The following is a 16,256-nucleotide window of genomic DNA, read 5'->3' as shown; positions in this document are numbered from 1 at the left end:
CTACTTTTTTCAGGGAGAGAAACGATCGGCAGAGCCTAAAGTGGTGTCCCACAGCGCCGGCTAAAGGAAGCACTTCGCTGAAAAGAAGGAAAGAGGAGTGAGAAAGAAAGATACAATAATAAATAAAATATTTATTTATATTTGATTTTGTCTTTCGCATCCCGGGCTCGGTGAGCAAGGCATTTGGCCATGTCTTAAAAATCCGCTATCCAGGTGACTCTGGGAAGGAGGTGGTCAGGGAGAGGATAGGGAAGCAACATGTGCGCAGATCTGTGAGGTGTGGGCATGCTTTGCCACGCTGTGTTTGCCGAGTGCCGACAGTGCCCCTAAAACGCCCTGCAGAGGTGATGGGAATGGAGGCAGGAGGAGAGAGAACAGGGGATAGAGTGATTTGACTTCGGCTGAGAGTATTTTCTCTTTCTCACAGACACCCTGATATTCCTCTCTCAGTTTATTTGATCAATACTGCTGTATCAGACGCGTCTGTGGACATTCAAACTCAACTGCATCGCGGGGGATTAAATCAAGTCTACCAACAGACTGAGTGATTGGTCGGGCAAATAGATTTTCTCTATTTGGCTGAAGAGAATTGAAGTAGGTCAAACAAAGGCAGGCCTCAATAGTAGACACACTACGCAAGTAGATAAACTTAGAGTCCACTCACTGAGAATCCAAATACTGGGTTAGGGAAATTTAGATGGTGTCTAACATGATCACTACATTTGGGCAGTTGATGCAGAGCAGATTGTTTATCATTTGGAAAATGTACGTTCTTTAAAGGAATTATTATCTACAGTTTTACCTTGAATATGGCTTTGAGGTGTATATTTTGTCAGATAGCTACAGATATTGTGCTACTTTCGTATGCTCTAGTCTAGTAAGCCACACAACAAGCCATGCAGGTCACTGGTTTAATATGGCTAAACCACTACCAGAATGTATTTGTCCCACAACCTTTACATCTCTAGAATGGCCATAACTTTATATTACTTTTTAAATGATGACCATTTCTGAGAAACAAACATAAAACCCTTGACTCCTTGCTTCCAGAACGAGGATGTAGGGCGGTTTTCAAGAGGGTCAAAGGTCATAGCTTGAACTCAGGTGCCGTATATTGAGGCCTGAGGCCTCCAGGCATAAAACCCAAGACTATCCTCTCAGGATCTCACCCAATAAAGGTTTGACAAACTCCACCGGCCTTTGTGTATGACAGCTGTGTTACTGAACAGACCAACGGTTGAAAATCAAACCGACAGCTGTAAAAATAACGAAAGGCTAGGTGTCATCCCCGAGACCTGGACTACATAACTCGCAATCACTGTTATGGCCTTTTAAGAGAAAAAAACAGTTAAAATCTGGAGGACCAGAATACAAAATGAAGGCTAATGGGTCATGACCTGGGTATCTTGTGTCTTGATGCATTGATGAGATGTGTACGTTATTTATGTAGGCACTCCCTTAGAGGGCACTACCAATGCAAACTTTTCAAAGGAGTTGTCTCTATGCATGGATTCTCCGGGTTCCTCAGAATAATTTTCAGGCCTCAAAATAATTGATTTAATCTAACGAGGCAAGTCAGTTAAGAACAAATTCTTATTTACAATGACTGCCTACCCCAGCCAAACCCTCCCCTAAACCAGACGCCGCTGGGCCAGTTGTGTGCCGCCCTATGGGACTCCCGATCACGGCCAGTTGTGATACAGCCAGGGATCGAACTAGAGTCTGTAGTGACAACTCCAGCACTGAGATGCAGTGCCTTATTTTGCTGCACCACTCGGGAGTGAATACCACACTGTAAAACAGAATAAAGAAATGTTAACATCTTTGATGACCAAAGAGAAATAAATTATCAAAACAAAAACAGTTGTCAAGAAAATGAGTAGAAAAATCACAAGGATCAATATCTCAACCTGTGGGGGAAAATCCCGCATTGATTTGATCTTTAGACCGTGGTAATAGCATTTCAAAGCCCAGCAAAATGATGTAAAGCTTGTTCTTTGCTTGATCTCTGCCCTATATAAATATATATTTTACGAACTGACATCATGTGATTCAAAACTGACTACTGGTATATCCTCCTGTCATAATGACATCTCATTTATCAGAACAGTACAAGTGGGTCTTTCCACCAATTCGGTGCCTTTTGAGAAGTGTAACTTGGTCGAGAAAAAATGTATTTCACAAAATCTTAACGTTCTGTGAAAGAAAATTCAGAGTCAGGGTCAGGGTCAAAGAAAATTCAGAGTCAGGGTCAAACACAACGTTACAATTAAAGTAGACAAAATAGAAATTAGGTTAAAAACCAAATTGTCTACCCATGATCTTCTGGATGTGTAAATTAATATCATTGCAATAAGACTAGATGCCACTGTACCAAAAAACGTGCATGAAGGTGCCAGTATCTTGTTTACATTTGAAACACAAATGTGATGCATTGGAAAAGATTCTGTAAAGGCGAACAGGTGTAAAGTAGGTTCTATGAAATCATTTGAAATGTAGTTATTCTATGCTTATGGAGGTGCATTTGGGGTAGACCCTTTCGCAGATAGAAGCCCATTCTTCCTCACCAAATGCATGTCCAATGTCTCTCTCCCAAACATGTCTCAACGCATCATAGGATAGGTTAAACAGTACCAGTCAAAAGTTTGGACACACTTACTAATTCAAGGGTTTTTCTTAATTCTTTACTATTTTCTACATTGTAGAATGATAGTGAAGAAATCAAAACTATGAAATAACACATATGGAATCATGTAGTAACCAAAAAAAGTGTTAAATAAAAAAATATATATATTTAATATTTCAGATTCTCCAAAGTACCGACAGCTTTGCACACTCTTGGCATTCTCTCATCCAGCTTCATGAAGTAGTCACCTATAATGCATTTCAATTAACAGGTGTGCCTTGTTAAAAGTTAATTTGTGGAATTGCGTTCGAGCCAATCAGTTATGTTGTGAAAAAGTAGGGGTGGTATACAGACGATAGCTCTATTTGGTAAAAGACTAAGTCCATATAATGGCAAGAACAGCTCTAATCAAAGAGAAATGACAGTCCATCATTACTTTAAGACATGAAGATCAGTCAATATGGAACATTTCAAGAACTTTGAAAGTTTCTTCAAGTGCAGTCGGAAAAACCATCAAGCGCTATGATGAAACTGGCTCTCATTGAGGCCCGCCACAGGAAAGGAAGACCCAGAGTCACTTCTGCTGCAGAGGATACGTTCATTAGAATTACCTGCCTCAGAAAATGCCTCAGAAAATGCAGCCCAAATCAATGCTTCACAGAGTTCAAGTAACAGATACGTCTCAACATCAACTGTTCAGAAGAACCTGTGTGAATCAGGCCTTCATGGTCAAATTGCTGCAAAGAAACCACTGCTAATGGACACCAATAATAAGAAGAGACTTCTTACTTCTCCAAGAAACACGAGCAATGGACATTAGACCAATAGTAATCTGTCCTTTGGTCTGATGAGTCCAAATTGGAGATTTTTGGTTCCAACCAGCATGTCTTTGAGATGCAGAGTAGGTGAAAGGATGATCTCCGCATGTGTGGTTCCCGCCGTGAGGCATGGAGGAGGAGGTGTGATAGTGTGGGAGTGCTTTACTGGTGACGCTGTCAGTGATTTATTTAGAATTCAAGGCACACTTAACCAGCATGACTGCCACAGCATTCTGCAGCAATACGCCATCCCATCTGGTTTGCACTTATTGGGACATTCATTGTAATGGGCTATTTGACCAAGAAGGAGATGACTTGTCCTCCACAATCACCCGACCTCAAACAAATTGAGATGGTTTGGGATGAGTTGGACCGCAGACTGAAGGAAAAGCAGCCAACAAATGCTCAGCATATGTGGGAACTCCTTCAAGAATGTTGGAAAAGCATTTCACGTTAAAATGGTTGCGAGAATGCCAAGAGTGTGCAAAGCTGTCATCAAGGCAAAGGGTGATTACTTTGAAGAAGAAATATATTTAGATTTGTTTCACACTTTTTTGGTTGCTACAAGATTCCATATGTGTTATTTCATAGTTTTGTATGTGTTCACTATTATTCTAGAATGTAGAAAAAAAGTACACCTGGCCCACCCAGTCCCTTTTCAGCTTAGCATGTTCTGTTGAAGATCAATGGGTCTCCTGTTGCATAGCATTTGAAACCCTTTCCTTTTGTAAGAATGTTTTCTTCCTCTTGACCACATGTCCACTGCCCCGAACATTCCAGGAGACTGCTTTAAATGAACTGTTTATGTTACAGTAGTATTAAAGAATAACTTAACCCAGACTGAGTAGTGCATCACAAAAACAAAACGTTTGTGTAACCCTAAACTAAACTAAAATAAAACATAAAAATAAAATTTAGAAAAACCCCACTGCCGAGTCTCCAAATGAAACAGTACCTACCCTGTTTTGAGTCGGGAGTGTATTTAATAACTAAATGAACATGAACAAAACCAGAAACATGAGCAGCATACCGACAAGAAATAGAAATAAAAACTCCTGGGGGAAGGAACCAAAGGGAGTGACAGATATAGGGAAGGTAATCAGGAAGGTGATGAAGTCCAGTTGAGTCTGATTAGGCGCTGGTGCCCGTAACGATGGTGAAAGGTATGCATAATAATGAGCAGCCTGGTGACCTAGAGTGCCGGAGAGGGAATATACGTGACTGTACCCCCTCCCTGACGCGTGGCTCCAGCCTCAGGACGCCGACCAAATTAATGCTCCCGGTGACCAGGAGTGGACCGGTCGCCGCTGCTGAGGCGCGGGAACCTGTCGAGTCGGCTGAGGCGCGGGAACCTGACGAGCCGGCAGAGGCACGGGAACCTGACGAGCCGGCAGAGGAGCGGGAACCTGACGAGCGGGCAGAGGCGCGGGAACCTGACGAGCCGGCAGAGGAGCAGGAACCTGACGAGCGGGCAGAGGCGCGGGAACCTGACGAGCCGGCAGAGGCGCGGGAACTTGACGAGCTGACTGAGGCGTGGGAGCCTGCCGAGCCTACCGAGTCTTGTGAACCTGGCGAGCCAGCTAAGGCATGGAAGCCTGACGAGCAAGCTGAGGCATCCTCGGTAGACTCGGCAGCAGACGCTTGACCGGCCAATCGAGGCTTGAGTATGATGAGGTGCTGGTGTATGTAACGATCGTGACAGGTGTGTGTAATAATAGCAGCCTGGTGACCTAGAGCGCCGGAGAGTGAGTATACGTGAAACCTATGTTGAATAAAGTGGAAGTAACATAGAACTAAATCTAATAACCTAATCTTTTAAGTTGTCCTAAGCATTATCGCTATTGCACTCCTATGCACGTGCCAGAACACAAACAGCATAGCCTATAGAATAAATAAATAAAAATTACAAATTGCGGGCCAAAAGTAAATTACACCCCTTTGCCTACGTTGAGGCCCGACTAATGGAGCAAATGAATCATTCATGAATAAAAAAATAAAAAAACTCAGTTCTTTAAATGAAAAGCTTAGTTACATTACACCATAATGATTACTTTGTATACCATGGCATGGTAGACAGCTCCATCCCAAGGTAGTCAGTCATCTATATGCAGTGCATGGAATGCCTAAATAGGGCAAATAAAAGTTACTCACGTTCACGTCCATAAACTGACCATGTGTGCACCCTAATAACATAACTAGCAGCCTTCACAGATCTGGGTTCTGTGCCGCTGTTGAGGGGATATTGTCCCGGTAGAAGGTGGGTGTTGTCAAATATATGGCTAGCCCCCTGGAAAGTAATCCTCAGTTTAGCCGGGGGTATCAGGCTAAATCTGGCTCAGCTTCTTGCAGGGCAGACGGAGTGGGAGGTTTCTAGTGGCGAGCCAGACTCGATCACCAGGATGGAACACAGGAGCCTCCCTGTGGTGGCGCTGGAGTCTAACGTGGGCATCGTTCCACATTTCTTTTGCGCACCTGAACCACTCATCCACTGCAGGAGCTTCAGTCTTGCCCGGGGTCCACGGAGCCAGTGCCGGCTAATAACCCAGAATACACTGGAAGGGAGTCAGCCCGGTGTAGGAGTGACATAACGAATTCTGGGCGTACTCTTCCCAGAGAAGGAATCAGGCCCACTCCCCCTGCCGGTCCTGACAGTGGCTCCTCAGTAACACTGGTTCATCCTCTCTACCTGCCTGTTGGACTGAGGCCTAAACCCAGAAGTGAAGCTTCCTGTGACCCCGAGCTTCTCCATGAAGGCTCTCCCTACCCGTGATGTGGGTCCATGGTCGGAGACGATGTGTCGGAAGACCTGCTAGAACTGTGACTCAGAGACCTGGAGACCAGTAGGTAGACCAGAGAGAGGGATAAAATGAACAGGATTTGGAAAATCTATCCACAACCACCAAAATGGTGGTGAACCCATCAAAGGAGGGGAGATCAGTGACAAAATCAATGGATAGATGAGACCAGGGATGCTGAGACACAGGAAGGGGAAGGAGTTTCTCTGCTGGGTGTGCCGGGGGGACTTAGTTTGGGCATACACAGAACAGGAGTTGACCTAGCAAATAAAATCCTGTGCCAAGGTGGGCCACCAATACTTTTTGCAGAGCGATTGAATAGTACGGGTGATGCCAGGATGTTTAGCGATGACAGCTGTCTGTGCCCAGGTCAACAGCCGCTCTCTTATCCCCATGGGAACGTACAGTGGGGAGAACAAGTATTTGATACACTGACAATTTTGCAGGTTTTCCTACTTACAAAGCATGTAGAGGTCTGTAATTTTTATCATAGGTACACTTCAACTGTGAGAGAAGGAATCTAAAACAAAAATCCAGAAAATCACATTGTATGATTTTTAAGTAATTAATTTGCATTTTATTGCATGACATAAGTATTTGATACATCAGAAAAGCAGAACTGAATATTTGGTACAGAAACCTTAGTTTGCAATTACAGAGATCATACGTTTCCTGTAGTTCTTGACCAGGTTTGCACACACTGCAGCAGGGATTTTGGCCCACTCCTCCATACAGACCTTCTCCAGATCCTTCAGGTTTCGGGGCTGTCGCTGGGCAATACGGACTTTCGGCTCCCTCCAAAGATTTTCTATTGGGTTCAGGTCTGGAGACTGGCTAGGCCACTCCAGGACCTTGAGATGCTTCTTACGGAGCCACTCCTTAGTTGCCCTGGCTGTGTGTTTCGGGTCGTTGTCATGCTGGAAGACCCAGCCACGACCCATCTTCAATGCTCTTACTGAGGGAAGGAGGTTGTTGGTCAAGATCTCGCGATACATGGCCCCATCCATCCTCCCCTCAATACGGTGCAGTCGTCCTGTCCCCTTTGCAGAAAAGCATCCCCAAAGAATGATGTTTCCACCTCCATGCTTCACGGTTGGGATGGTGTTCTTGGGGTTGTACTCATCCTTCTATTCCTCCAAACACGGCGAGTGGAGTTTAGAGCAAAAAGCTCTATTTTTGTCTCATCAGACCACATGACCTTCTCCCATTCCTCCTCTGGATCATCCAGATGGTCATTGGCAAACTTCAGACAGGCCTGGACATGCACTGGCTTGAGCAGGGGGACCTTGCGTGCGCTGCAGGATTTTAATCCATGACGGCGTAGTGTGTTACTAATGGTTTTCTTTGAGACTGTGGTCCCAGCTCTCTTCAGGTCATTGACCAGGTCCTGCCGTGTAGTTCTGGGCTGATCCCTCACATTCCTCATGATCATTGATGCCCCACGAGGTGAGATCTTGCATGGAGCCCCAGACCGAGGGTGATTGACCGTCATCTTGAACTTCTTCCATTTTCTAATAATTGTGCCAACAGTTGTTGCCTTCTCACCAAGCTGCTTGGCTATTGTCCTGTAGCCCATCCCAGCCTTGTAGAGGTCTACAATTTATCCCTGATGTCCTTACACAGCTCTCTGGTCTTGGCCATTGTGGAGAGGTTGGAGTCTGTTTGATTGAGTGTGTGGACAGGTGTCTTTTATACAGGTAATGAGTTCAAACAGGTGCAGTTAATACAGGTAATGAGTGGAGAACAGGAGGGCTTCTTAAAGTAAAACTAACAGGTCTGTGAGAGCCGGAATTCTTACTGGTTGGTAGGTGATCAAATACTTATGTCATGCAATAAAATGCAAATTAATTACTTAAAAATCATACAATGTGATTTTCTGGATTTTTGTTTTAGATTCCGCCTCTCACAGTTGAAGTGTACCTATGATAAAAATTACAGACCTCTACATGCTTTGTAAGTAGGAAAACCTGCAAAATCGGCAGTGTATCAAATACTTGTTCTCCCCACTGTATATTTACTCCAGAGCACAGGTAGTGGGTGCAGGTTCCCTCTCCAGAGCCTGGTGAATGTCCAAATCTACGTCCCAAAACACAGGGTCTACGACTCGAGAGGGAACAGGAAAACAGTTCCTCTGGCAATCGGGTGACCAGTCCGTGATTCTCATCCTCGACCATGAGATGGTGGGGTTATGGCGTTGGAGCCATTGGAGCCTGAGGATGATCTTGTGAACTGGTGCGCTAGTGATGAAGAAGGGAATGTTTTCCTGGTGAATGGACTCCACGGTGAGGGTGAGCAGTGTGGTGATGTTCTGGATCCTAGTGGCCGATTACCAAGGGTTTGAACCGGAAACGGAGAGGAAGCGGGTATGAGGGGATGTTCAGAGAGGAGGCAAGGGTCTGGTCAATAAAGTTCCCCGCGGCACCGGAATCGATGTAGAAACAGTACATGAGGGACAGCCAGCTGGTGTGATCAACACCAAAAAGGGTTTGGCAGAAATTATGAAGATGGGATACTCACACCTGCCCCCGGAGTTGGAAGATCACGTGACCGTCCCTCTGGTCTCGTGGAACCCGAGTTGGGACGTACCGGACACTGCTGGAGCTGATGCCCCACTTGACCACAATAGAGACAGATCCCCAGCTGTCTCGGTCTGTGTCACTCCACCGCAGGGAGGCTTGTGACCTCCATAGATTCAGGCTCTGAAACAGAATTTTCACTGAGGGAGGGTTAGAAGCGATGTGGGTACCGATGCCCCCGAGGTAGGCTATCCAAACGGATGGCCATCACGATGAGTGAGTCCAAGGAGAGGTTGAAGTCATGACATGCCAGGTCCGTTTGGACCTCCTCGCGCAGTCCTCTTCGGAATAACGTACGGAGCACTGGCTCATTCCATTCGCTGGATGCTGCTACTGTCCGGAAAGTGAGCGTGTACTTGGCAGTGGTCTCGTCATCCTACCGTAGTTGGAGTAGGCGCATAGCCCCCTCTCTGCCCTTCGGTGAATGATTGAAGATACCTCTGAACCGAACCATGAACCCCTCATACGAAGCCAGCTCCTCATCTCTCCCAGACGGCCATAGCCCACTCCAACGCCCGCCCTGTCAGCAGAGAAATAACCATGGCAACCTTGGACCTCTCGATGGTGGGGGCTCCCATGTGGTTCACAAAATAGAGGGAGCCACAGCATTTAGATGGTGTTCCATCATATTTATCCAGGAGGGACAAACTGAACTGCTGAATGGACTGGTGTGCTGGCTCGCTGGGTCGACTGATGGCAGGGTATCCTCTGCTAGTTGAAGGCAACGCCTTCGAGATGTTGAAGACCGCGAAGAACCTCTTCCATAACTGTCCCCAGTTGCGCCATCTGGTTGCGGTGTTGACAAAGTAGGTATCCCTGACAAAGTAGGTATCCTATTGTCGACCGTCTGGGAGATGTCCTAATTTCCTGCTCCTTCCATTTGTCGAGGCAGTATTCTGTAACGGAGACGCTGGGAGTTTAGAAGCATGTGCCGGTGGTGAGTTTAATAATATAATGAACATGGAACGGTTCAAGACAAGAGTAGCGTCTAGACATGAAACACATAGTTCCATTCCACAGGCAGTATTGACTAAGGGAGTGACAGATATGGGGGAGGTAATCAAGTGATGGAGTCCAGGTGTGTCTCATGATGAGGCGCAGGTGCGCGTAAGAGGGGGAGCCAGAGTAGACGTTAACACTCCTGCCTTGTGAAGGTGGGCTTTCACATCTTTGTATGCAGCTCTGCGTCTTGCCAGGTCTGCCGAGTAATCTGTAAAGACATGGATCTGCTTGCCATGGTAACTCAGCTGTCCTCTCTCGTGGGAGGTCCAAATAATAATCTCTTTGGTCTGGAAGTAATGTATGCGGACCAGCATTGCTCTGGGAGGGCAACCAAGCTGTGGTTTTGCCGCTAGAGTGTAATGCACCCTGTAAATGATTGGAGGCCTGTCAAAAGTCTCTCCGCCGAGGATGTCTGGCAGGAAAGAGGACTGCGCCCTTCTGTCCCTTCTGGGATTCTGACCCACGTACAGTACCAGTCAAAAGTTTGGACACACTTACTCATTCAAGGGTTTTTCATAATTTTTTTACTAATTTCCACATTGTAGAATAATAGTGAAGACATCAAAACTATGAAATAAAATGGAATTATGTAGAAAAAGTGTTAAAAAAGTGTTACACGAATCAAAATATATTTGAGATTTGAGATTCTTCAAACAGCCACCCTTTGCCTTGATGACAGCTTTGCATGCTCTTGGATATTCTCTCAACCAGCTTCACCTGGAATGCTTTTCCAACAGTCTTGAAGGAGTTCCCACATATGTTGAGCACTTGTTGGCTGCTTTCCTTCACTGTGCGGTCCAACTCAGAAACGTTTGCCTGGTACTGTATGTTTTCCTGTTCATCTAGACTAAGTATTCCCAAACTGGGGTACGCGCAATGCCCTCGGGGGTACGCCAAATAAAATGTGATTCACATTTTAATATAAATTATTTTATTTTCAAACAGTACATTTATATTTTTCAACGGGGCTATACATTTGGGTGAGTTTTCTCGCCTGAGTAACCTCGTTACACTGCCAAAAATAAAATGAAACCATCTAGTGTTCAGCGAAATAACAACATAATGTCAAATACAGGTAGCCTAGTCAAATAATTAACATCCAATCACATTAACCATTACTCTCTCGCGGGAAACCTTCACTCTTGTGAAGACATTTAGAAACAAAACATGACAATTTGAAAATTAAGCCACAACAGATTTGAGCGAGAATAAAGACGACTTTATAAGACATGTATAAAAGCAACAGATACCATTCATAAGAAGGGGCTATAAGTGTCTTATATGGTGAACTAGCAAGTTGCTAGGACAGGCAAGCCCCATACTATTGTGGAGGACTTAATTCTTCCTGCTGCCGTGGTTATGAAAAGGACAATTCTAGGGGAAAAGGACAAAAAAACTATACAGACAATGCCTTTATCATACAACATTGTTTTACAACACATCACTGACATGGCAGGAGATGTTTTGAAACAATTACTGCTTCGCATACAAGCCAGTGAATTATATGCCTTACAGCTGGATAAGTCAACAGACGTGGCGGGCCTGGCACAGCTCCTGGTATATGTCCGTTACGTTTATGGGGGGTCAATTAAGGAAGACATCCTCTTCTGGAAACCAGGACAACAGCTTTGTAACATCAAATGGACTTTGGTGGTCAAGATGTGTTTGTATCTGTACTGATGGCGCAAAAGCCATGACAGTGGAGTGGTATCACGCATGCAAGCAGTGGCTCCCAATGTCACTTGGGTACACTGCAGCATCCACCGAGAGGCTCTTGCTGCCAAGGAAATTGCCTGACGTCTTGAAATATGTTTTGTACACTACTGTACAGTGAAAGCAAGGCCCCAGAATTCTTATGTATTTTCTGCATTATGCAATGATATGGGCAGCGACCATACAAAACTTTTACAACATACAGAGTGCGCTGGTTATCAAGGGGCAAAGTATTGACACGTTTTTTAAAATTGGGAGACGAGCTTAAATTTTCTTTACTGACCGTCATTTTGCCTTGTCTGACTGCTTGCATGACGACAAGTTTCTCACACGACTGGCCTATATGGGTGATGTTTTTTCTCGCCTGAATGTTCTGAATCTAGGATTACAGGGACTCTCCGCAACTATATTCAATGTGCGGGACAAAATTGAGGCTATGATTAAGAAGTTGGAGCTCATTTGTCTCTGCATTAACAAGACAACACACAGGTCTTTCCATCATTGTATGATTTTTTTTGTGTGCAAATTAACTCAATCCACAGACAATGTCAAATGTTATATAGCGAAGCACCTGAGTGAGTTGGGAGCGCAATTACGCAGGTACTTTCCCGAAATGGACGACACAGACAACTGGATTCCTTGTCCCTTTCATGCCCTGCCTCCAGTCCACTTACCGATATCTTAACAAGAGAGCATCATCAAAATTGCAACAAGCGGTTCTGTGAAAATGTAATTTAATCAGAAGCCACTGCCAGATTTCTGGATTGGGCTGCGGTCAGAGTTTCTTGCCTTGGCAAATTGTGCTGTTAAGACACTGATGCCCTTTGCAACCATGTACCTATGTGAGAGTGGATTCTCGGCCCTCACTAGCATGGAAACTAAATACAGGCACAGACTGTGTGTGGAAAATTATTCAAGACTGAGACCCTCTCCAATACAACCCAACATTGCAGAGTTACGTGCATCCTTTCAAGCATTCACTTCTCATTAACCTGCGGTGAGTTATTCACAATATTTAATGAACAAATAAGTTTTTTTTATGTAAGATGGCAAAATAAAGAGCAAATTGATTGATTATTATATTATTATTTGTGCCCTAGTCCTATAAGAGCTCTTTGTCACGTCCTACGAGGAGGGCTGTGAGAAAAACTCAAACTCATTCTTATGTTTAATCGGGATAGGGGGCGGTGTTTCCATCGGGATAGGGGGCGGTGTTTCCACTTTGAACAAATTGCGTGCCCAAACAAAATTTCCTCCTACTCTGTCCCAGAAGGTAATACATGCATAGTATTATTACTATTGTATAGAAAACACTCTGAAGTTTTTAAAACTGTTTGAATTATTTCTGTAAGTATAACAGAACTCATTTGACAGACAAAAACCTGAGAAGAGGTCAAAACAGGAAATGAGAACTCGATTTTCAAAACGGTGTCAAATGACACCCCTTCTAGATATGACTGAACAAACACTGCCTAGGGCTTCCACTAGATGTCACCGTCTTTAGATTTTAGTCTTATGATTCTACTAAAAAGGAGGGGCTCATAGGAGCTGGTTTAGTGAGTGGTCGTCAGAAATCTCAGTCTGGTTTTGCGCGCGAGGGAGAGAGAGTGCTCTCGTTCCAATGCTCTTTCTTCAGACAATTAAATTCTCCGGTTGGATCCTTATTGATGATTAATGTGAAACACATACTAAATATGGATTGCAAACATCATTTGACCTGTTTCTACGACCTGTAACGGAACTTTTTGAGTTTTTGTCTGGAGGGATTGTTCGTGCGTCATGAAAATGGATTCCTGGGCTGAACATGCTAACAACAAGTGGCTAAATGATGGGCTTTATGGAACTTTTCAGTCATTTATTGTCGATCTGGGAATCCTGGGAGTGCCTTCTGATGAAGTTATTCGAAGGTAAGTGCATATTTATAGTGTTTTTGTTGCTTTTGTTGACGACAAAATGGCGACTATTTCTTTGGCTGGATTGTGCTCTAAACGCCGTTCTCAGATTAATCTTTTTCCGTAAAGTTTATTTTGAAATCTGACACAGCGGTTGCATAGAGGATAAGTTTATCTTTAATTATGTGAATAACACTTGCATCTTTTATCAATGTTTATTATGAGTATTTCTGCAAAATCACCAGATGTTTTGGAATCAAAACATTACTGCACGTAACGCACCAATGTAAACTGAGATTTTTTTTAGATATATATATGCACATTATCGAACAATACATAAATGTATTGTGTAACATGATGTTATATGACTCATCTGATGAAGAATTTCAAAGGTTAGTGATTAATTCTATCTCAATTTGGGGGTTTTGTGAAAGCTACCTGTGCTGTGAAAGAAATGTCTGTGCTTTTTTTCTATTTGGTGGTGAGCTAACATAAATATATGTGGTGTTTTCGCTGTAAAACATTAAAAAAATCTGACATGTTGGCTGGATTCACAATATGTTTATCTTTCATTTGCTGTATTGGACTTGTTAATGTGTGAAAGTGAAATATTTCAAAAAAATATTTTTGAATTTCCCGCGCTGCCTTTTCAGTGGAATGTGGGGGCTAGACAGGTTAATACATGTATCGTATAGTGTGTGTGTGTGTGTCAGGTTTACAATGATGGCAAAAAACAACTAGTTTTTTTTTATTTATTTTTTTTATCCCATTTTCTCCCCAATTTTCATGGTCTCCAATCGCTAGTAATTACTATCTTGTCTCATCGCTACAACTCCCGTATGGGCTGAGGAGAGACGAAGGTCGAAAGCCATGCGTCCTCCGAAGCACAACCCAACCAAGCCGCACTGCTTCTTAACACAGCGCGCCTCCAACCCGGAAGCCAGCCGCACCAATGTGTCGGAGGAAACACTGTGTACCTGGCCCCCTTGGTTAGCGCGCACTGCGCCCGGCCCGCCACAGGGGTCGCTGGAGCGAGATGAGACAAGGATATCCCTACCGGCCAAACCCTCCCTAACCCGGACGACGCTATGCCAATTGTGCGTTGCCCCACGGACCTCCCGGTCGCGGCCGGCTGCGACAGAGCCTGGGCGCGAACCCAGAGACTCTGGTGGCACAGCTAGCACTGCGATGCAGTGCCCTAGACCACTGCGCCACCCGGGAGGCCAACTAGGTTTTCTTAATGTTTTGTTCAATTTGCTAAAAAGTATTTTAGGTTATTTTTTGAATTTTTTTATTGAAAACAATCACAGTAAGGTACTTAATTGGTATCAATAAATGTTTTGATATTGTAAAAAAACGGATACATTGGACCTTAAAAAAGACTAAGTGCCTATTAAGTGCCAAATAAAGTAACAGCGTTGACTGTAATAGGGTTGACGATTTCATCTTAAATCAGCCATCAATCCCCTTGTCACAGGGCATATGGAATCATATGGCAAGCTTCACAAAAAAATGTAATTGTTAAAAAATGTCTATTGCTAACAGTGTTGATGTGTTATGCTCGACCAGTTCATTTTTCCACAACAAAACACCAGAAAATGGCCAAAAGGAGTAGAACCAGCTCACCTGCTTTTACACTATGATTTACTATTAGATTAGTTCAGTGTTGTTTTGAAAATAACTATTTAAAAAGGAATAGTATCACCATATTAAAGCAAGTTCAGTTCACGTAACACGTTTGACCTTAAAATGAGATACAGACGTAAATGACTAATCACTAATCACATTAAATTAAAATTACTTTGTAAAATCAACAAAATAAGGCTTTACATTGATGTTGAAAACTTGGCGAAAATGTGGGATTAACCTTTATTTAATTTAGACAGACAGGCAGACAGACAGACATGTCTCTCGCGCTCTCTCTCTCTATTCTCTAATCCCCCCTCTCCGTCTCTCTCTTCCCCTTCTCTCTCCCTCCCCCTTCTTTCACCGCTCCACCCTCTCTCTCCCTCCTTTCTATCTCTTTATTTCTCCTTCCTATAACCCTCTTTCTCTCTCCACCCTTCCTCCTCTTTCTCCCACCTCCATCCATCCGCCACCCTCTCCCCCCCTTCACTCTCCCCCTTCTCTCTCTTTCCCTCCCCCCTCCATTCTCTCTCCCTCCTTCTTTCCCTTCCTCCCACGCCTCTCATCTCCCTCTTCTCTCTCCTACCTCTGTCTGTCTGTTAACTCTTTCTCCCCTCCCTCCTCTCGCACCCTCTCCCCTCTCAAAGACTCTCCCCCTTCTCACTCTCCCTCCTCTATTCTCTCTCCCTCCTTCCCAATCCTCATCACTCTCTCCCCTCCCTCCTCTCTCTCCCACCTCCCTCCGTCACCCTCTCCCCCTCTCTTACTCTCCCCCTTCTCTCTATTTCCCTCCCCCTCCATTCTCCCTTTCCCTTCCCCCTCCTCTCATCTCTCTCTCTCCCTCCTCTCTCTCCAACCTCTGTCTGTCTGTTGACTCTCTCTCCCCTCCCTTACTCTCCTTCTTCTCTCTCTTCTCCCCCCAGCATTCTCTCTCCCTCCTTCTTTCCCTTCCTCTCCCTCCTCTCATCTCTCTCTCATCTCTCTCCTACCTCTGTCTGTCTGTTAACTCTCTCTCCCCTTCCTCTTCTCTCACCATCTCCCACTCTCTCCCCCTCGCTGACTCTCCCCTGTCTCACTCTCCCTCCTCTATTCTCTCTCCCTCCTTCTGTCCCCCCCTCCTCTCATCACTCCCTCCTCTCTCTCCCACCTCCCTCTGTCACCCTATCCCCTTCTCTCCCCCTCCTCACTATCCACCTTCTCTCTCTTTC

This window comes from Salvelinus alpinus, chromosome 16 (genome assembly GCF_045679555.1).
Source record: "Salvelinus alpinus chromosome 16, SLU_Salpinus.1, whole genome shotgun sequence".
In the NCBI taxonomy this organism is placed as follows: Eukaryota; Metazoa; Chordata; class Actinopteri; order Salmoniformes; family Salmonidae; genus Salvelinus; species Salvelinus alpinus.
This window is presented reverse-complemented; position numbering follows the sequence as displayed.